This window comes from Furipterus horrens, unplaced genomic scaffold, assembly GCF_987537825.1.
Source record: "Furipterus horrens unplaced genomic scaffold, mFurHor1.1.pri manual_scaffold_4, whole genome shotgun sequence".
NCBI lineage: Eukaryota > Metazoa > Chordata > Mammalia > Chiroptera > Furipteridae > Furipterus > Furipterus horrens.
This window is the reverse complement of record NW_028327174.1, coordinates 108,427,033-108,449,812: the sequence shown is the minus strand read 5'-3', so window position 1 is coordinate 108,449,812 and position 22,780 is coordinate 108,427,033.

Below are 22,780 nucleotides of genomic sequence, written 5' to 3'. Positions count from 1 at the left end.
TTGAATAAATAATAAAATATCTTTAAAAAAAAAAGAGAACATAGAGTGAACTGAAGAGTAACAGTAGTAACACAGACACATGAGCAAGGAGACCATAACCTAAATTAAGGGAAGGCACATTACACAGATTTTGAACCAGTGACAGAGAGGGTGCAGGAGTATGCCTGGAGTTAGAGTCTGGGACAGCGATGCGGAGATCAGAGAACTGAGCTGAGATATATATTGGCCATTTGCAACTCCCACACTGGTGACACGCAAAATCTTCTTTCTTGTGGGGAACAAGTAGAGCACAGTGAAAAGAGCCCTGGACTTGAAACAAATTTACATGAGACAGAGCTCAGCTCTGCCCTTTAATCACTGTGTGATCTCTCTGAGGACCCATTTTCTCGTCCAAGAGGGGGGCAATAATTTATTCCTAACAAGGTTGCTATAAAGATTAAATAATGCTTCCATTGATAGGAAAGGTACCTAGATCTGTCAATTCCTTTGCAAGGCTCAGGTTATATATTTATGATTAACATAGCACTATTTAAAAAAGAAAAGAAAAGAAACACCATCTCCCTGCCTCTAATAAAAATCAAGTCTTATTGCTGGGCACAAAATTCTTCCATCAAGACCATTTTATGCGAGAGATGATAGTAGCCTAAAACGAGGGGTTGCAAGTACAGCCAGGTAATCTCCAAGAGTGTTGTGATTGGATGGGATCTGGAGACTTCTGAAGGGTGCTGCCCTTTCCCTATGTTATCACCAAGAAAGGGTCAGTCTGATTGTAACACAAAAGAATGTTTATTTTTCAAATAAACACTTGGTTAGGCCACATAAAGCTATCTGCAGGCCCAAGTCCTGCCCCTTGCCAACAGTTCTCCCCCTTCTATCTTTGCCTTAATCCTTCTAGAAATTTGTGCATTTTAAAAAGAAAAGAGATATACTTTGAAAGATTCTGAATGAGAGAGTCTCAGGCATCCTACTGTAAGAACAGGAAACTCTTAGAGCGTAGCGCCTTTCCAGCACCCTTGAATCGGGTCATGCAGACTTTCTTTTACTTGGTCTATTTGTATATATGGAGGCTCTATTTTAAACTGAGAGGTCGAAAAGGTCTCACAGAGAGGCAACATTTCAAATGAGACTGAAGGATAAGGAGACACTATCATGTAAAGATCTGGAGGAAGACCACTCCAGGGAGCAGAATTTAAGATGGAAGAAGCATGTATTATTCCAGGGAGGAGCAAGGCTGATGAGTCTAGAAGACAGTGAGCGAGAGGGAGGAGCAACTGAGCTCAAGTGGGAGGGACAAGCAGGAGGCCCCTGGTAGGGCCCGGCAGCAAAGAAACAGTGGGAATTCCGCCATTGAAAAGTTTTAAAAGGGAAAACACGCAGTATAATTTTATTTTTGAAAGATCACTGAGGCCACGATGTAAAAATGGTTTGGAGAGCAGCCAGGGTAGAAGCAAAGCACCTGTTTTTTAAATAACTGTTAAATGCAGCCAAGAGAAAATAATGACTCGAACTAGAGTGGTGTCAGCAAAGCTGGAGAGAGGTAAATAAACTCAGCATGTATTTCAGAGAAAAAGCCAATAGAATGCAACTTACATATTAACCAAAGGGGAAAAACAAAACATAACAAAAGAGGATTGCCAGGATCATATAAGGTTAGGAAATACAAGGTGTGACATTGTCTATTATGTTACTAAGGTGACTTTTGCACCTCACCTAAGGATGGGGGTTGGTTGCCAAGAGTACCAACCAGGTGATCAGTGGGCTAGAACTCTCAGTCCCACTGCCAGCCTCAAGGGAAAGGGTGAGAGGCTGGAGGTCAAATCAATTGTCAATGGCTGATGAGTTAATCAAGTATGCTTACATAAGGAAGTCTCCCTAAAAATCTGAGAGGACAGGGTTCCAAGAGCTTCCAGGCTGATGAGCACAGGTAGATAGGTCGAGAGCAGAGCACCCAGAGAGAATAGGGAAGCTCCATGCCTTTCCCCATACCTTGCCATATAGATCTCTTTCATCTGGCTGTTCCTGAGTTACATTCTTTCATAATAAACCAGTGATCTACTAAATACAACATTTCTCTGAGTTTTGTGAGCCACACTAGTCATGAAGGGGATTGTGGGATTCTCCAATCTATAGCCAGTGGGTCAGAAGCACAGGTAACAACCTGGACTTGTGACTGGTATCTGAAGTGTGTGTGTGGGGGGGAGGGGGGGAGTAGCAGGCAGTCTTGTGAGACTAAGCCCTTAAGCTATGGAATCCTGCACTAGATAGTGTCAGAATTGAGTTAAATTGTAGGACATCCAGCTGATGACCCAGAGAATTGCTCCTTACTGGTGTGGGAGAAATCCCTTTCCCCACTGGAATTGAGTCCAGAATCCAAAATAAGGGCTAAATGAAAGTCAGTTGTGTGTGTGTGTTTGTGTGTGTGTGTGTGTGTGTGTTGTCTACACAGGCTGGTGGCAAGAAGGTAGTTATTTTGGTAAAAAAGTAACAGTCTCCCAAGCTTATTTGAACATTAAATCATTTTCACTATAAAACAAACTTCTCCTGGAACTTATTACTCTAAAATACACTTTGCAAAACATCTGCCAAAGTATATTCCAAAAGTAAGCCCTGATCAGTGTGACTCAGTTTGTTGTGTGTCATCCCACAAAGCAAAAGGTCACCAGTTCGATCCCCGGTCAGGGCATATGCCAGGTTGTGGGTTTGGTTCCTGGTTGGAGGCATGTATAAGAAGCAACAGAACAATGTTTCTTTCTCACAATGATGTTTCTTTCCCTCTCTTTCTCCCTCCCTTCCCTTCTCTCTGTAAATAAATAAGTAAATCATTTTTAAAAGGTTAAAAAAATATTTATATATTCAAATCAATTAGGAAACCAGCAGATGATAAAACTGGTTCAAATAGCATTTGAGGTATTGGGTGTCTGAATGCATTTGAATACAATTGCTAGTTAGATACAAAGCTGATTAATGTTCTCCTGAGCAATAATCTTTGGGACTTTCATTCTGTGGCCCGGAAATCATTTGCATCTATCTTTATGGGACTCTATTGGCCAAGGGTGATGATTAATAGCATCCTGGTTTTGATGACAAATCATATAGCTTTTCTATTTATTAAGTAAAAACGTAAACTCACAACATATTATAAACCCTTAACCAAAAACAAATACTAAGCCCAACAAAGGTACATTCCCTAAGTAGGTAAGTGGATAAGCCTGTTAAACAATGCTCCCACATAACAAAAGACATGCTGCTATCTATCTTATTTCAAAGTTTAGGATAATTATTTTCAAAGACACCTTTAGGATCATAAATTATCTCCAAAGATTACTTATGATCACTCATGAACGTGCACACACGCACACACATTCTGGCCTTTTTATTTACACAAATGCAAATGCAAGATGTTAACTTCTTTGACTATATTGAGCAACACAATGTTAAGAAACTATTAATGCCAAAGGATTACCTTTCATGTGCAAATATGTATATGGAATCTAGGATTATACTTTCCAAAGCCTCTGCATTGTTTACTCTTTGATCTCGGCACTATAAAACCAAGCCAAAGGAATTCATCTCCATAAGTTTCACCTGCAGGACCTATCCATGTGGATGAATTCCTGTCTTCACAAGGTCCCCATAATTTGTTGATGTTCCTGGCCTGCCTGAAAGTGACCTAGGAAAAGGGAGCTGCTTTGTTGTCTCGACAATTCTTCCTTCTTAAAACAATTACAGCAATCATCCCAGTAATACAATTACAGCTCTTACCATAGTGTTGAGCTCTATGGGAATGTTGAACATATTAAACAAAGTTAATCATCTCTAGCATTCCTCTTTTTATAAGGTAAAAGCAAATTTTCTGATCGTTCTTGTACTCCCTGGAAAATCTCAATAATAGTTTAGGTATAAAAGACATACTGAATTCCCACCCCCTCGACCCCCCTGAATTTAAGGCCTGATTTCGGAAGTTAAAAAACAAAGGATTTATCAAAATGGATTTGGTCACTTGATTAAGATAGGTCACGAGTATCTAAGAAGAATAAATCATGAAAAACTGGATATTCATCAATCAGAATAACAATAATATATTTTAAATACATAATCATAAGGAACTTTAGCTTTTTTAAGTAAGGAGCTGGAATTTTTTTGTCGTTGGTATTGTTTTTCAATAATAGTCGTCGTCGGCAGCCGTCCGTCTCGAGAGACGATGGTGTAGCTTCTTAAGAGTCTATCTGCACCGCCGAGAATGGCTGTGCAGTCCAACTCGGGAGTGGCACGGTATCTGTCTCCTTCCGTGTTGAATCGACATCTTGCGATGACGCTGGAGTGTCCTCTCCAGTGAAGCTGAAGCTACAGAGCCTGGGCAGGGTGATATCACCCTTCAATAATAGTGAGATAGAGAATATCTGCTATCTAAGTAGATTGCATAAAAAGTTTTAAAAAATTATTACATGCGTAAAGAATAGAATATGTCAAGAACACTTACTATTCAAAGAGATAAAAACAAATCTAATGTTACATGAAGATACTCTTTAGCAGTAAGTGATGCACAAGATCCTTCTTTATAAATTATCTTTTAAATAACTCCCTCAAAACCGAATTAATTTTGCAATGACTTAACACAGTTACCACTTCTTTTCAGACTAATTATTTTCAGAGATTATAAACCAAGGAAGTAAAATTTATTTTTTAAAAACCTTCTACAGCTTTCTACATCCATAAAAATTTTGTCTGTTACTATCTTTGTCAAATTATGAACAATCTGACACTTTGAGTCAAAACTGTACTTGTTTACCCTTAATAAATCAAAGGACATTCACTACATTGATGCACAGTTGTACTCTCCTGTCATACTTGTTCATAACACAGTCTCAATCGCTGTCAACTTATAGCAGAAGCATGTGTTGGGTATTGCCTCTGGTTCCTGGTCCAGAGCTCCTAAAACCCTTCAATTGCCCAAGTCATAGGAGCAGTAGAAGCACCTTTTTTCTAATATTTCTTGTTTGACCCTGGGTCCTGACACAGAAGTCCTAAATCCCTTGGGATGTCCTATTTGATAGATCTTTTATTCTCCTGAGATTAACTCCTGGTGTGCTGCTGGATGGGTGCTAGTCACCAGCAAGGCCAAGCCAGAATTAGAAGCTTGGGACTTTCAGTCCGCCTCCCATTCTCCAGAGAGGGTTAGACACTGAGTTATGACCCATTATGCCTAAGTGATGAAGCCTCTAAAAAAATCCCCAAAGTAAAGAGTTCCAGAAGTTTCCCAGTTGGTGAACACATCCATGGAGCAGAAGGGTGGCACACCCCACTCCATGGGGACAGAAGCTGCTGGGCCCAGGACACTTCCAGTCTCTGCCCTATGCATCCCTCATTCTGGCTGTGTCCTTTAGCATATCCTTTATTACACAGAGTTCAGCAAAAGTAGGTTTACAGTTGTGAGTACACAAAATGCAGTTTATTCTTGTATTATTATTTATTAATTATTGTATTATTTTTCATACAACCAACCGTAATCTTACTTTTTCCCCACCCTGTCTAATAAACTGTAATGTAAGTAAGTGTTTCCCCTAGTCCTGTGAGCTGTTACAGCAAAAATTGAATCAAGGGGGAAATTACCATAAGAACCTCCAATTTGTTGTCAGTTGTGAGTAACCTGAGGACATACTACTTGCAAGTGGGAGCAGTCTCATGGGACTGAGCCCTTCTCTTATGGGGTCTGTCTGAGCTCCATTAGTATCAGAATTGAACTGAATTGTAAGACACCCAACTGGTATTGCAGAGACTTGCTAGCTCTGGGCCGAACTCCTACCCCTCTGGTGTCAGAAGTGTTGTGAGTGCGGTGCTATGAGAGTAAAGGAGAAACACAGGAGGAAGAGCGAGGATTTCCTTTGCAATTATCCATATTATCATTTTTAGCCAGATTAACTACTTTTTCACAGAGAGAATTGGGAGATAGGTCATTGATAACTGTATGTATTAACAAGTGTTTAAGCATACTACCAAAGCTCAGGAATAGAGAGGAGTAAAAACTTCTGCTGGGAGAGCATAATACCATTCCCTATGGCTATAGCTCTGCCTTTTATGTCTTCTTAAAGTGACAAAAGTGAATATTTATTGATATGATGCCATGATACAACCACCTCGTAACAGATAAAAATTAGAGCCAATATAGGACATGTTTGAAAAGTGTTTGGTGACTAATGTTTTAGTATTCTATCTTACTTAAATATTATCTATGTATCCAAGATTATCTGTAATTTCCTTGATATAATTGTACTTCAAGAATTTAAAATTAATTACAGATTTTGGAAATTTTGTTTAAGTTGAAAAAATACAGAACATAATTAAAATTATTTTTAAAACTTTTGTCAACAGTATAATTCAATTTAATTAAACACAGGATTTTACTTTTTTTATTTTAAATGTGATTTGGAAGCAGTAATAGGAACTAATGTTGATTTATTATTTGATTGGTAAAACGGTATAGAATGTTAAAGAATTCAGATTAACTAGTTTCTTCAATTTAAAAACTGACAATGTTGTACACAATAAAATATATGCTTATATTATATTTCACATGGATTAAGTCAGGAAAAGACATACAGCTTTTTTAAACAGCAAATGGATTAACCAGCTTATTTTTTCCTAAGATTCACCTTACCTATATGAATTTGGATTATTAATTGAAATGTAATATATAAGAATATGAAAATATGAGAACTTGGGTAAAATTAGATTTATATAAGTATTCATGCATCTCTGTTAACCATCAGAACAGAGCTCCTTTATTTTGAGAGACTTTCTGATTTATTACTATTCTCTAGAGAGAAAGAAATGTTTCACATTCTTAGAAGGAGAAGGGTTTCAGTTGCCTATTGCCGCTTAACAACCTACTGCCAAACTTAGTAGCTAGAGATAACAACGATCATTCATTGGAATCACAAATCTACAATCTGAACAGGATTTAGCAAGGAAGGCTCCACATAGCATTAGCTGTGGTGGCCTGGCTAGGGGATAAGGATCCACTCCCAACAGCTCTCACATTGCTGGTAAGTGGATGTTTGTTGTTCCTCTGGGTTCAGTGAGGTTCTATCTACAACCTCAGCCATGGGTCAAAAGTAAAAACAGAACACAGAAACACACTTGTTCAGATCTCAATGTCTTTTTCTCCTTTCCATGGGGACTGAAATGTTTTCTTAAATAATCTGAGTTCATAAATAGACAGACAACCATTAAACAAAAGAGGCTAACAAGATCCTCAGTCCTCTCTTATCACCTGCCTGAGATCTCTGAATGATTAAACCATAAAACCAGATTTCCCATTATTTCTGCCACCGTTGGAGAATATCAGCCATGTGCCTTTGACATACTAAGAGTAATTGTTAGCTTGCAGGAGAACCACTTCCTTTAAGTGCACGCTCAAGAAAATAGAGTGTGGTTGAATTTCACAATTCAGCCTGATTTTCACAAATGATATTTTCTAATGAGAATGCAGAATCAGCTCTGGCCTGTGAGGCTCAGTTGGTTGGAGTGTCACCCTGTAAACAGAAAGGTTGCTGGTTTGATTCCAATCAGGGCACATGCCTGGGTTGTAGTCAGGGCTGGTACAAAACGCCACTGATCGATGTTTCTCTCTCACATTGATGTTTCTCCCCCTTTCTCTCTTCTTCTTTTCCCCCTCTCTCTAAAATCAATAAGCATGTCCTCAGGTGAGGATAAAAAAATAAAACAATATCAACAGAGACAATTTTTAAGCTGAAACTTATAATCAATGCCAGACAAATATTTGGCCAATAAAATGATGAAGATAAATCATATTGATTCATTTTAAAATTATTCTTCTATTTTTGTGGGCATTGATAAACCTTTGGTCTTCAGCAATAAAGTGCAGTAGTTGGAGTGTGTGTCTATATTCACTAACTGGCTCTACTACTTACTAAATAGGTGTTCTTGGGCTCATCTCTAGTCCTTGGTTTCCTCCTGGGCAAAAAGGGAAGAAATACTTGTATCTCACAGCCCCATGTGAGTATTAAATAAGTCAGTTTAGGTACAGCACAACATGGTGTTGGGCAGAGTAATCTTAGTAAATGCTAGAAATTACTACTGTAACCATACTGCATGACAGTAACAATATAATATGTATATCATATATTGATAGTCCTATCATTACTTCCATAGTAATATAATTATTGCTGTAACCCCCCCTTTCTTCATACAAGCATATAAGCTATTGTGATATTGAGGAATACCTGGTAATTTGACCCTATTTTGACTTGAATGATCCAAAAGTTAAAGTGATAATAATTAGTCTCCACAAACTTTCACTATTTTAATCATAAACTCTGGAGAAGAACACATTGTCATTTAATACCTTTCTTTTAATCTAGATATAAATGTGGTACATTTAAGTTGTGCTTTTGTATAAAATTGAAGTTGTGTTCAGTTTTCAGCTACTTCAGAAAGAACAAATCATTTCTGCTGCTGGGAGTTGATGTAGCCTTACTATCTGAAAATAGACACCTGGATACAGCCTCTTACCACCCTATCATTCACTTGTTCCAGAAACCATTCTGGAGGACTGAAATTTGTAGCCACGTAGACACAATGCTGATCTCCTGCTACAACAGGCAGCTATACATATAAATGGAATTCTAGCTCTTTCTCCTGAGGTTTCCTCTTGGGCTTATGCCCAGAATGGGGGACACATGCATTCTCAAGTAAAGGCAGATTTTTCAAACTCCTCTCTTTAGAAAATGTAGGCTCCCATATATCAAAGCCCTATCCAAGATCCCATGGCAATTCAGATGGAAAATAATGAACACTCCTCTGAGGATATAGCTGAATATACCGTAACCACATCACTGGATTATCCCCCTTTACCACCTTCTTTATAACACAGAGCTTCAGATATGTATACAGAAAACTCCTAAAAGAAACAAAAGCTAAGTATTTTGGAGACACATTTTTTTTTTTGATGAATGACCCACCAGCTAAACTAAAAGCACTTCAATCCAGCATCCTCATTTTCTACACAAGAAGGACGACTAGTGGTCAGAGTTGTACTTTCACTTAATTTCTCATGCCTTGAATTCATAGAATCAAGTATTTAAAACTAAATTTACAGATTATGTAGCTTAGGTTTATTGTTGAGAAAAAAACAAAGTCATGAAAGGAGAAATAAATCAATTACTCAAGTTCCCCTGTTTGTTAGGTGCTAAATCCAGGTCTCTTCCTTGTATGTTGCCACTCTTAGGTTCAATTTTCTTTGGCTGTGAATATGCAATATAAAATAATTAGCTTGGTTTCCTTGGTGTAGTTCAGAAAAATGTGGTTCTTTCTGCAAAGACAAGCTGTAACCAGTATGCTAAAAAAAATGAGACCATTATACCTCAGTCTTTCTAAAGAATTTTAGTAGAGATTTATCTTGTTTCTGACCGGTTTTGAACCTTTGGAAAAAGAGTAAGCGTTATGTATTTATTTCGGTCTGTATGTGTGCATTGAAACTTCTCCAATGGAATTATTGTTGAACAAGTAGATGGAAACTTGGAATGATGTACCAGGACTAAGCTCTCCATCCTTCTATTCACATACCTAAACATCTCAAGAACCCAGTCACCAGAGGCCTGCATTCCCCAGACCAGAACTGAGTGCCGACACTCTTCTCTGATTGTATGTGTCTAGGAACAAATGTGTACCAACAGGTTCATAGTTTTTAACTAGAGTTAATTGTGCTTTGGAAACTTGGAAGAGCAAGTAGGTAATGAGTATGTCTGGAAGTAATTGTTTTAAATTCAGAGCTTAAACAAAGATCACTGCAAATTACCTAGGCATTTGCTTTTCATCACTCAACCAAAGTATTTCTTAACTTTAATACAAAATTGTCCTGTGGGCAGAAGACTCCCACACAAGGAAAAGAAAATCTTCTCAGAGGTGATTGATATAAAAACAATACAAAAAGAAAAAAGAAAGAGAACTAAAATATATTTTCTTGAAGATAAATTGACTACACCGAATTTGTAGCAAAGAAATGTTTGAGAATAAAATAAATCTGGCATTTCTGATCTCCTATTCAAATTAAAGGTGTTTCACATTTCGTGTGTGTGTGTGTGTACACACGTCACAACACATTCTTTGGTATAACCAACACACATAGAAGTTCGAGGGATGAAGTATTTATGATGGACTTTGAAGATTGTGGAATATCACAAAGGTTTAAGTAGATAAGAAAAAAAAAGAACCTCCTCAGGAAAGACAGTCACATGAGTAAAAGTTAATGGTGGAAAACCCCATGGTCCTACTCCCTTTTCTGTGAAAGTTTTTTCTTGTACACAACATCAAAAGTGCTCTTTTTCTTATTTGAATCAGTAATATCTGGCAATTCTCTCTAGTATATAAGGCGTGAATGTTCTGTCCAAGGTAGTAAGTGGTAGCATGCTCTTGTCCATTTTTTCCAACATTTGTGAAACATTTAAAGTGTGCTATGAACTATGGATGCTGAAGTTATTAAGTAACAAAAAGTCGAGTAAAGAAGCGAGATTATAGAAAATTCCAATGCAAGGTTGTACATACTCTGATAATATATACATACCAATCCAAAGGTATGTCTATATTAACCAAACATTTATTGATAGGAAGATCATAAGTTCCAGTTTGCCCATTTTACACCTGACTCCTAGCATTCTATAGTTTGGAAAGCAAATTATATAATTACCCTATTTATTAAGTAATTCATGCTTGATAAACACTAGAGATATGAGAAAATCTCTGCCCTTAATCATTGAATATCTGGTAGAGAAGATAGACAAATAAGCAACTTTAATACATATAATAAGTGTTATATATTATAAATATATATAAATTGCCTTCAAAGATTATTCATAACATACGTGGTTCAGAACCAGATTCAGGAATACTTCTCAGATTCCAATGGTAGTATTTAGTAGATAGTCTTACAATAAAAATACAAGTTAGCTAAGTGAAGAAAAAATGTTCCAAATAGAGAGAGGTGAAGTTACCAAGGCAGAAAAACAAGAGAAAGCAATTATCAGGAACTAAAAACATTTAATTTATCTGGATCATCTTCTGCAAGCAGGGAGGGACAAGAGATAAAGCCAGAGAAAATAAAAACCAGGTCATGAAGGAACTTGTATGTAAATTTAAGGCCTGAACTGAATCGCAAAAGATGGGACAATAATTGATGTATAAAATACCAGATCACTTTGGCCACAGCATGGAGCATAAAATAAAGTGGGGAAAGAAAACAGAGAGAGGTAAACAAAAGTTGCAGTGGGGGACTTACCTAAAATCTTAATGAAGTGAGCTTCATTTGTCATGAACCTCTTTTTTTTCCTTTCCCACTTTCTACTGTTTTCTTCTTGGATTAAGAATGTGATGGTTGGACTACCCCAAACATCTAAAGATGCTGAGGAAGGAACTGATACATAGTGAGTGAGCAAAGCAGAAATAAGAAGTCTAGACTCCTGTGACTGGGAATTCATTTTACTAATTATAGAGCACCTACCTGTGCACTATTCCATCCTTCCTTCTCTATCCTTCCCCAAGGTTAACCATTATCCTAAACTTGGTGTGTACCACCTCACAAATAATATTTTATTGCAGATGTATTTACAAATAAATGTATTATTTTATGTCATAGTCATTAGGATACATATTAAGCTGTTATAACAAACTCCAAAATACAATGGCTATAAAATACAGTGGCTCAAGTGAGGAGTCCAGGATAGACTAACATTCCAAGGAAGATGATCTTACAGTGTTACCCAGGACCTAGTTTTCCTCTCTTGGCGCTGCATCATCATGTTGGGTGTCCTCATAGTAGAAGCTGGTTTTTCTGCATTCAAGCCATCAAAGCAGGGAAAGAGTTAGTGGTGGGTGTGCAGCAGTTACACATTTAAGGATGTGACACTAAAGTTGCACACATAATTCTATTCACATCACCTTAGGCAGAATTTGTCTCATGTCTGCACTTAGCTTCATGGGAAGCTGGAAGAATTTCTAGCAACATACCGTCTTTCATATACTCTGCTGAATCTTGGGGGAGGAGCTGTGTTTTTATTGGAAGAAAGAAGACTAGACTGGATCCTGAGTAACAATTAGTCACTTATCTGTTTTTAACATTTATATAAACTTATCTCATTGTGTGTATCCTTTTTAATAATTTTTTTATAACCAGTGTTGAATTTTTGAAGTTTATCTTTATTGTTACATATAAATACATCTTAGTCATTTTAATAATGGTGTAAGTCCCATTATGGATATAAATCACACTTTATCATTCCTCTGTTGATGGTTATTCAGGTATAAAAATGTAGTAAATAACACACTCTTCTCTAACAGAGTGCTGAACCAATAGAGAATCAATTTCATCATGTGGGAAATTACCTTTATACAATGATAGCCTCCAAGTACACCATGAGGAAAGTGATTCCAGAGACTATGGAACAGAAAAGTTCACAGACCAAGTTAAGATGCTCAAGTCATGTAATATATTAAATTGAATAAAACACACAGTGAGAAGCAAGGAGAAAGAGACAGGCTGAGTTAATACGGTTAGGACGGGATGCAAGCAGGATGGAAGGACAATGTACCCTGAATCCTGTCTCTCTGCTGGAGCACTTCTCTCTGCTAATGTTGTGGTGGTGAAGGCCACAGTTCAAAGGGGTCCACAGACAGAAGATGGCTGAAGCAACACAATTCTTGCTTCATTCAAGAGACCCAGGGGCAATTACTCTAATAAAAAAAGCATAGATTTTTATCTGCCTTTCCTGGGCAGAGAACTTGAGGGGCAAGAATGGGTATTATCAACGGGCAGTGAATTTAAATCCTCGTGACTATTGAGTGCTTCGTGTATATCATCAATATTAGATGCTTCAGAGTCTTGTGTATATTTAATGAATTATTACGATTATATATTTTTTCTTGGTGCTTCTTCCCTTTCTACTTGTTTTCAGCACTCATATGCTCTATTTACTTGATCTACATCTAGCAGATCTTACAGGTTACTAATTTGTCTATATTAATTCATCCTGTGTGTTTCATGCATCCCATTTGTATATTTTATTTTGTCCTCTGCAGCAGAATTGAATATTTTCTAGTAATACAGAAGCACCTAGTATAAGCTGAGGCTGAACAGGCATTTCCTTTAGGAGCAGAGCCTTTATCACTAAGTTTATAATTTGGCCAAGAACAACTGGCAGACTTATTCCAAAATGGAAGAAAATATGAAGGCATGCCCAGTTTCTTTTTCCAAAACTAACAATAATATACATTGCTTCACTTCTCCAAACAGTAACTGAAAGAGATACAGAAAGGTCAGGAATGTTATTCAAATGTAGGTTATTCTACATGAAAGGAAATATCAGGAATGTGAAGTATTTCCCCTCTAAAATAAGACCAGAATTGGCAGTTAAAGAACCAAAATGTCATCATTACAATATATGAATATCATATCAGGTAACAAAGTTTATATCTTCAGAGAAGTTGGTTTCAATGCCAGAATTAAAATGACTGACTTACCCACAGTCAACTGCTCACAGTCAGTGCTACACCAATATAAGCTTCACCCATGGAAACAAGACCTTAACCACTAAGCTGAGGCAAGACTGAGAGTATCTGGGAGCAATGCCATCTCCCAAGAGGTGTGCACATTCAGTGCCACATCCCAAATCACCAATCAGGTATTTCACTCTTCACAGAAGTAGTGAGTGAGGGTGGGTGGAAACAAGCATCTAGAATGGGAAAAACATTCTTCCGTACAATTTTCAGTTTTTCTCTTAACCTATTAGGTCTGCCATTAAATGTATAATCAAACAGGGAGGAAAGCTTTATCCTGTTTTGGTGGTCCTTTTTCCTACCTGTACAAAGCCTCTCTCCTAATACTAACCATTACTCCTACAGGTCCTTCTTGGAACCACTGACAGTGAAGAAAGCAGAATGAAGAATCAGTCTAGAGTATCCTCTCAAACAGCTCTGACTGTTCAGAGCATTGAATTCGTTACATTAACTCCAAGGTCACTGCATTCCAAGGCTGAAGTACATTCTTCATTTTATTTCATATCACAAACGTTGTCCAGTGTCATTGTCCAGTATGGCTCACGGGAAACTAAAACTCGAAGATTAACCTTGCCAAATGTTCAAGGTCAATAATATCGAAGTCAAATATAAAATTGTTTTTTCATTGTGATTTGAAGTTAAAGTGAGAAGTGATCGTGATCGTGTAAAATTCATCTCTAATTTCTCTTTCTGCTCAGTCTCAGCTATAAATTGGTTCTTAGAGCTGAAAATTTGGATAACTTCAGTAATGCACCTCACTTATTAAATCATCTGACAGATTAATAGGGCACATTATATTATCCCAGCACCAGCAGCACACCTGTAAGACACAGAAAGAAAAAAATATATAACTCCTAAAGCAGTTATCCCAGAAAAAATTAAGCTCCTAAAACTTACTAATGTCAAAAACCATAGACAAACCTCACTCTCTGAGGTAAGGAAAGCATACAGGAAAACTTGATTTTTAAGCCATCAGAATGCTAACAAATTTATTCCAGATGTTCAGTGTTTACAAATTGTGAATTTAAATTTAAATGGGATTGCTCTCCCAGCAAGTGATTAATTTGGGGGTTATGCATTTACCAGTTTGAGTACCTAAGTGTAGGAGACTTGGCATAGGAAATCCAGTTCATGCTCATGATCTTATCTCTCTCTCTGACTGTGCATTTGAAATATTATGGCCCTCTTGCAATGCTTAGAATTTTTAGTGCTGGCAGCCTGTACATCCAATTCAAATGCCTTCCTTTCTAATCCAAAATATCCCGTGCTTCTTATATTCCATTTTACTTTATCCTCCTTGTTTTATGGCATCCTGGCTGCTTTCAGGTTAGATTCTGCCTAATGAAAGGTTAAGTCACTCTTGAGAGCAGGCAAGTTCACTCCAGTGTCCTCATGGCTGCCTTTTTCCATTAACGTTTGCAATAGAGTTGCTTAAGCTTGTGATATTGACCTCCTAGAGAAGATTTTCCCCAACTCTGAATTTACTCATCCAGAGAATCTGCCTTCAGCGGGTTTCATATTTTATTTATTTATCTTCAAAATAATTATTGTATACATTTAAGGTGTACAACATGATAATTTGGGTTTTTTAATTTTTTTTAATTTTCAGTGACAGTTGACATTCAATATCATATTAGTTTCAGGTATACAGAATAGTGGTTAGACATTTATATAACTTACAAAGTGATCCACCTGATAAGTCTTGAACCCATCTGACACCATACGTAGTTATTACAATGTTACTCTCTAAACTGCTTTATATCCTCATGACCATTTGTAATTGCTGATTTATACTTTTCAATCCTTTTAGCTTATTCACCCAGTCCTCTTACACCCATCCAATCTAGCAACTATCAGTTTGTTCTCCATACCTATGAGTTTGTTTCTGTTTTGTTTGTTCATTTGTTTTTTTAATTCCAGATATAAATGAAATCATATGGTGTTTAATTTTTTTTTGTCTTATTTCACTTAGTATAATACCCTATACATTCATCCATGTTGTCACAAGTGATAAGACTTCATTCTTCTTTATGCAGAGTAATATGTTATTGCATATATGTACTACTCAATTTATTCTTCTTTGAATTGGAGCACTCACTCTATATAAATTTAAAGTAGCTATTGATAGGTATGTAATTATTGCCATTTTATTAATTTTTTTCTGACTATTTTCGTGAAGTTTCTCTCTGTTCCTTCTAATTTGCTTGCTCTCTTCTCTCTTGTATTGATGGCTTCCTGTAGTGTTGTGTTTGGATTCCTTTCTCTTTATTTCTTATATCTCCCTTGTATATTTTTGGCTTGTGGTTACCATGTGCTTCATATACACCAAGCTATGTTTATAGCATTCTAAAGGAATTCCTTTAACGTTTTTTTTTTTTTTTTTTTTTTTTTTTTTTGGTAGTACTGGTTTGGTGGTAATGAACTCTTTTAGCTTTTGCCTTTCTGGGAAGATCTTTATCTGGCCTTTGGTTTTAAATGATACTCTTTCTGGGTAGAGCAATTTTGATTGTAGGTCCTTGCTTTTCATCACTTAGAATATTTTATACCAATCCTTTCTGCCCTGCAGTGTTTCTATTTACAAATCAGCTGACAGCCTTATAGACACACCCTTGTAGGTAACTAGCTGCTTTTCCTTTGCTGCTATTTAGATTCTTTAAACTTCCAGTCAAGATGTTGGCATAGGTAAATATGGCTCACCTCCTCACACAACCACATCAAAACTAAAACCAAACAATAGAAACACCATCATTTAGAAGCATTGGAAATTAAGCTGAATCTAAGTCCTACAACTATAGAATTAAAGAAAAATCCAACTACAAAATTAAAGAAGAAATTACAGTGAGACTGGTAGAAGCAGCAGAAATGCAGAATGGGCTGGTCCCATGCCCATGTGTGGCAGATAACAATAGGGAGAGAGATCTCAGGAGCAAGGGGTCCCATCCCCACACTAAGATCCCCAGCCCAGCGTTCCAGTGTTAGGAAGATAAGTCACCAAAACTTCAGGCGGTAAAAAAACAGCAGGGAATGAGGTTGTGGAAGACAGAAACTTTTGGAGTCTCAGGCAGTTCCTCTAAAAGTTCCCATGCACAGACTTACTTGGACTCATTCCCTCTGAGCTCCAGCACAGGGGTAGCAGATTGAAAGGCACCAGAGATATATGGAGAAGGAATTGAATTGTCCAGCATTAGAGTGAGAGCTAGGGGGCAGCTTTCTTTCAGACAAAAGTGGTGACAGAGGCCTTTGTTCCTTTTCTGACCCCACCGTCCTCCACACAGAGCCACAGAGCTGATAGGTGGTCACCATATTTGAGACTCCATCAACCTGGCTCACACTTTTTGCCCCACTCTGGTGATTCCCTGAGGCCCTCCCCTACCCAACTTTTGGGCTCACCCAAGCTATTTCCAGTGGCTTTTTCATGCAAATGCCTTGTCTTGTTCCATGCTTCAAACTGTCCTAAATTCTCTGAAACAACCAGCATCTGGCTTCAGTAAGCCCCACACCTCTCAAAAATTTTCCCAGGCCTGATGCTAATAGCAGCTGGCCTTGGTTTACAATTTGGCCTCATCTGGGCACCTCCAAGTCCAGCACAAGTAGTGGCCATCTGCACGTTGCTTTGTAGCTTACAGTGTGTGACCCTGGACAAAACACAGATGGTGGCTGGCCTTGGATGTGCCAACAGCACTTAAGGCTCAACTACAACAGGAGTGTGTACACAGCCCACATACTGGGCACACCTTTAGTACCCAGAGGTGGCTGTGCCACTGGACCCTACCAGATACCCATTATATTAGGCCACACTACCAAGCCTGGAAAACATAGCAGCTCTACCTAATACATAGAAATAAACGCAGGGAGGCTGCTAAAAAGAAGAGACAAAGAAAAAAAACATGGCCTAAATGAAAGAACAGAACCAAAGTCCACAAGAAGAACTTAACAAAATAAGGCAAGCAATCTACTAGATGCAGAGTTCAAAACACTAGTTACAAGGATGCTCAATGAACTTAGTGAGGACCTCAACAGCATTAAAAAATCCAATCATAAATGAAGGATACACTCACTGAAATAAAGAAAAGTTTACAGGGAGTCAACAGTAAAGTGAATGAAGCTAAAAATCAAGTCAGTGATTTGGAACATAAGAAAGTACAAAACAAAGAATCAGAAGCAAAAAGAAAAAATGAGGATAGTATAAGGAGCCTCTGGGACAACTTCAAGTGTACCAACATTCACACCATGGGGATGCCAGAAGGATAAGAGAGGGAGCAAGATATTGGAAACCTATTTGAAAAAATAATGACACAAAACTTCCCTAACTTGATGATGGAAATAGACATACAAGACCAGAAATCACACAGAGTTCCAAACAAGATGAAGCCAAGAGCCTGCTCCAAGATGCATCATAATTAAAACACCAAAGGTTAAAGACAAAGAAAGAATCTTAAAAGCAACAAGAGAAATGTAATTAGTTACCTACAAGGGAGCTTCCAAAAAACTATCATTGATTTTTCAAAAGAAACTTTGCAGGCTAGAAGAGATTGGGAAGAAATATTCAGTGATGAAAACCAAGGACCTATAACCAAGATTACTCGACCCAGCAAAGCTATCATGTATAATTGAATGACAGATAAAGAGCTTCCCTGACAAGAAAATTCTAAAGAAGTTCATCACCACCAAACCAGTATTATGTGAAATGTTAAAGAATCTTCTTTAAGGAGAATATCGAAAATATGAACAATATAATGGCAGTAAATACATATCTATCAAAAATTGATTCTAAAAAACAATAAATAAACAAGCAGAAAAAAAAACAGTCTCATAAATACAGAGAATGTTTTGATAATTGCCAGCTTTGCGGGGGTCGGGGGTGGTCAGGGAATAGGCATGTGTGGTATAATGTTGATTGTTCTCAGTTAATGTCTTGATTTGATCACCATCACTTCAACTTGTCTACCTGAACATGGAGCATCATCTAGCAAGAAATCTCCAGCATGAAATTTTGCAAACCTCTTTTGACATGTTTGATTAGTCACAGAATCTTCTCCATACACTGCAAAGGTCTTTTTTTTTTTTTTTTTTGCATTTCTATTGCATTTTTACCCTTCTTGAAATAATAAAGCATAATATGCCAAAAGTGTTGCATATTTTCTTCCATCTTCAATATTAAAATGGCTTCATGACAATTCATCGATTTCGATAAGTTTTTTTAAATGCATGCTATGATAGCTGTCACAATACTATCTAACAAAATTGTTTCGAATGAAGTTAAAGACAACTAAGTGTTACTAGAGCCATCCTATGGAAAAAACAACAAATGAACTTTTTGGCTAACCAAATAGTTGACTATACAGAAGCAGATAACGGTGGTTATCAGGGATGGTGATGTGGAAGAAACGAAGAGATATTGGTCAAAGGGTACAAAGTTGCAATTATGCAGGATGAATAATTCTAGAGCTCTAATGTTCAATATGGTGAATACAGTTAATAATACTGTAATGAATACAGGAAATGTGCTAAGAGCATAGATTTCAAGTAATCGAGTCACACAAGTAGCTATGTAAAGAGATATGTTATTAGTTTGATGTACTAATAATTTTACCACATAAATATATATCATATCATTATGTTAAAACTTCTGGTCAAGATGGAGGAGTATAATAATAATATGCTCACTTCCTCTCCATGACCACGTCAACTAAATTACAGAATAAGCACCCTTGAGAACCACTAAGAGATTAGCTGAACAGAAGTCCTATAAATAAGGATATAAGAAGAAGCCACCTTGAGACTGGTAGTAGGGGTGGAGTGCAAAACCAGCTGGTCCCACACCCTTGTGTGGTGGTTAAAAATCAGGAGGGATTCTTTGTCATGCAGATTCCTCCTGAGGAGGAGGGTTCCCAGCCCCACAGAGGGCTTTCCAACCCAGACCACCAGTGCTAGGAAGAGGAATCCCTGCAATATCTGGCTGTGAAAATCAGTAGGGATTTCATCTTGGTAAGATGAAGGGTTGCTGAAGACCCAGGTGTTCTCTTAAAGGGCCCAAGCCCAGACTCATTTACTCACAAACACTCAGTCTAAGCTCCAGAGAAGAGACAGCAATATGAAAAGTGCTAGGAGCATACGTGGAGGAACTGAATGTCTGGCTTCAGGGCAAGGGCTGGAGGTGCAGCTCTCTCTAGGACTAAAGTGTCATTATTCCTTGTCAAGTTCTGTTCCCACACAGCCATCAGGTGCAAGTTGGATGACAAATCTGAGTTTCTTGTCCCACACTGATGGTTCTCTGAGACTTCACCCCACCCCCACCCCCATTCACATGCCCAGCCTGAACCTCGTTCAGAGGCTAAGCCATACAAATGGGCAGCTTTGGGCTGAGCTGAGAAGTTTCCTTAAAATCTCTCGAAGGTTCACAAACCCCAAACAAACAGAGGCTGGCCTCAGCAGGCCCTGTATCTATTTCTAAGTGTCCCCAAGCCTGTAATTAGTGACAGCCAGCCTTGGTTCACAAAATAATCGCTCCCAGGTGCCTCCAAGCTCAGCATAGGTAGCTACCAAGTTCAGATCACTTAGTAGCTCCTATCTGGTGGCCCAGGATGGATATTGGGAGCATCAGAGATTCTCCTAAGAGTCCTCAGAACCAACACAGCTGATGGCTGGCTTCAGACCACACCAGAGCATTGTCCAATTAACACCAGGAATGCATACTCAAAGGGTGGACTCACAAGCACAGGAGCCCTACTATAGCAAATCCCACACTATGAGGTTAGCTCCCAAACAACAGCATCTTTGTGGTAGTCACAGCCAGTCCTCACAGTGAGCCCGAGGGCCAATCTCACCCACAGCAGTCAAGGCTCAACTATGACAGAAGGGCACACACAACACATGCAGGGGCACTCCTGAATCACCCAGCTTAGGTGAAGAGGGAGACTGGGTCCCATGAGACACCTACTACATAAGGCCACCCTGCCAAGATGGGAAGATGTAACAGAATTACCTAATAAATAGAAACACACAGAGGGAGGCTATCAAAATGAGGAAACAAATATGTCCCAAATGAAAGAACAAAACAGTACTCCAGAATAAGAACTAAACAAAAAAGAGCAAAGTACCAGATTCAGAGTTCAAAACACTGGTTATAACTTAGGGGAAGAATAGATGATCTCAACGAGAACTCCAGCAAAGATATAGGAAACATAAAAATGAAGATAGAAAACATTTAAAAAGAACCAGTCAGAAATGAGGAATACAATAACTGAAATGAAGACTACATTAGATGGAATCAAGAGCAAATTAGAGGAAGCAGAGGATCAAATTATGGATTTAAAAGACAAGGTAACAGAAAAAAAAAAAAAAACACCCAATTAGAAAATCAAAATGAAAAAAATTGGGGACAACATCAAATGTAATAACATTCACATCATAAGCAGTACTTTTATTTTTGAAAATTAAATTAAATTAAAATTTAAAAAAAACTTACTGGTAGAGTTTCCAGGTGCCAGTTTCTGCATGTGGGAACATAAGAATTTCTAATCTTAAGCAGAAACATGTCTGAAAAAATTAGAAAATTAATACTCTAAAGAAAGATAAATTATTAAGAGAAATAGGCAGTGTAAGGATAAGTTGAGTCCAGGCCTGGTTTAAAGTCAAGCTAAACTAAGATTATTCAACCAAGAAACCTGAAAACAAAGGAAGTTTGAACAGTAGATAATTCTGGCAGGTTCAAAGAAAACTAGTTTCATCTGTCTTTAAAAAAATTCTTTTATTATCCTTACCAGAGGACATATTTTTTTCATTGCTTTTTTAGAGAGAGGGGAAGGGAAAGAAGGAGGGAAAGAGAAACATCAATGTGAGAGAAACATTGAATTTTTGCTTCTTGTATGTGCTGGATTAGAGATCGTTTGCACCTGGACTGGGCTGGGCATCAAACCTGCAGTGCTTTGGCTACAGGATGATGCTCCGTTCAACTCATCCACATCAGCCAGGGCCTGACTCATGTCTCTTATTACCAAAGAAATTCAAAGGCAAAACATTAAGAAATGTGTTAGAAAACAATGTCTGGGTCAGAAATAAAACTAAGTTTAAAGAAAAAAGATATTTAAGGCTAGCAAAATCATAGTCCTTTATGAGGCAGAAAGGAAAAAGGAGTCCTTCAAGAAACAAAATAAATTGTTCATGAAGCCTATAGAATCTTTCTCAAAGATGTAGAGAGGAAGAGTGTAGTTAAAAGTATTTTTTAATATAATTTTATTTTTTAAGTATATTTTATTCATTATGTTGTTACAGTAGTCCCAATTTTTTTCCCCTTTGCTCTCCTCTGCCCAGTACCTCCCTTCCTCCAGCAATCCCACCCCCCTTAGTTCATGTCCATGGGTCGTGCATATAAGTTCTTTGGCTTCACCCTTTCCTATATTATTCTTAACTTCCTCCTGTCTATTTTGTACCAATCGATTATGCTTCTTAGTCCCTTCACCATTTCCACATTTCTCCCCCTCTCCCCTCCCAGCTGATAACCCTCCAAATGATCCCCATACCTATGATTCTGTTTCTATTCTAATTTGCTTAGTTCATTTTGTTTTTATTTTTTAGATTCAGTTGTTAATAGTTGTTTGTTGTCATTTTAGTGTTCATAGTTTTGATCTTCTTTTCTTAAGTCCCTTTGACATTTCATATCATAATGGCTTGGTGATGATGAACTCCTTTAGCTTGACCTTTTCTGGGAAGCACTTCATCTGCCCTTCCATTCCAAATAATAGCCTTGCTGGATAGAGTAGTCCTGGTTGCAGGTTGCCTTTCACCACATTGAATACTGCTTGCCAGTACCTTCCTGCTTGCAAATTGCCCTCTGAGAAATCAGCTGATAGTCCTATAGGCAACCCCCTTTAGGCAACTCTGCACCTCCCTCTCGCTGCCCCCAGAACTCTCTTTTTATCTTCCACCTTTGGAATCTCAGTCATGATGCATCCTGGTGTGGTCCCCACTCACCCAGGACCCTCCATGCTTCCCAGACCTGTATGTCCATCCCCTTCACAAAATTTGGGAACTTTACCTCATATTTTTGAATTCTTGCCTCCTCATTCTGCACTGGTTGAGTGTTTTTTTCTACCTTATGTTCCAAATCATGGATTTGAACCCCAGTTTCCTTCCCTTCACCACTGGTTTTGTGTGGATTTTCCTTTGTTTCACTTAGCATAACCTTCTTTTATGCGTTTGCTGTACTCAAGCA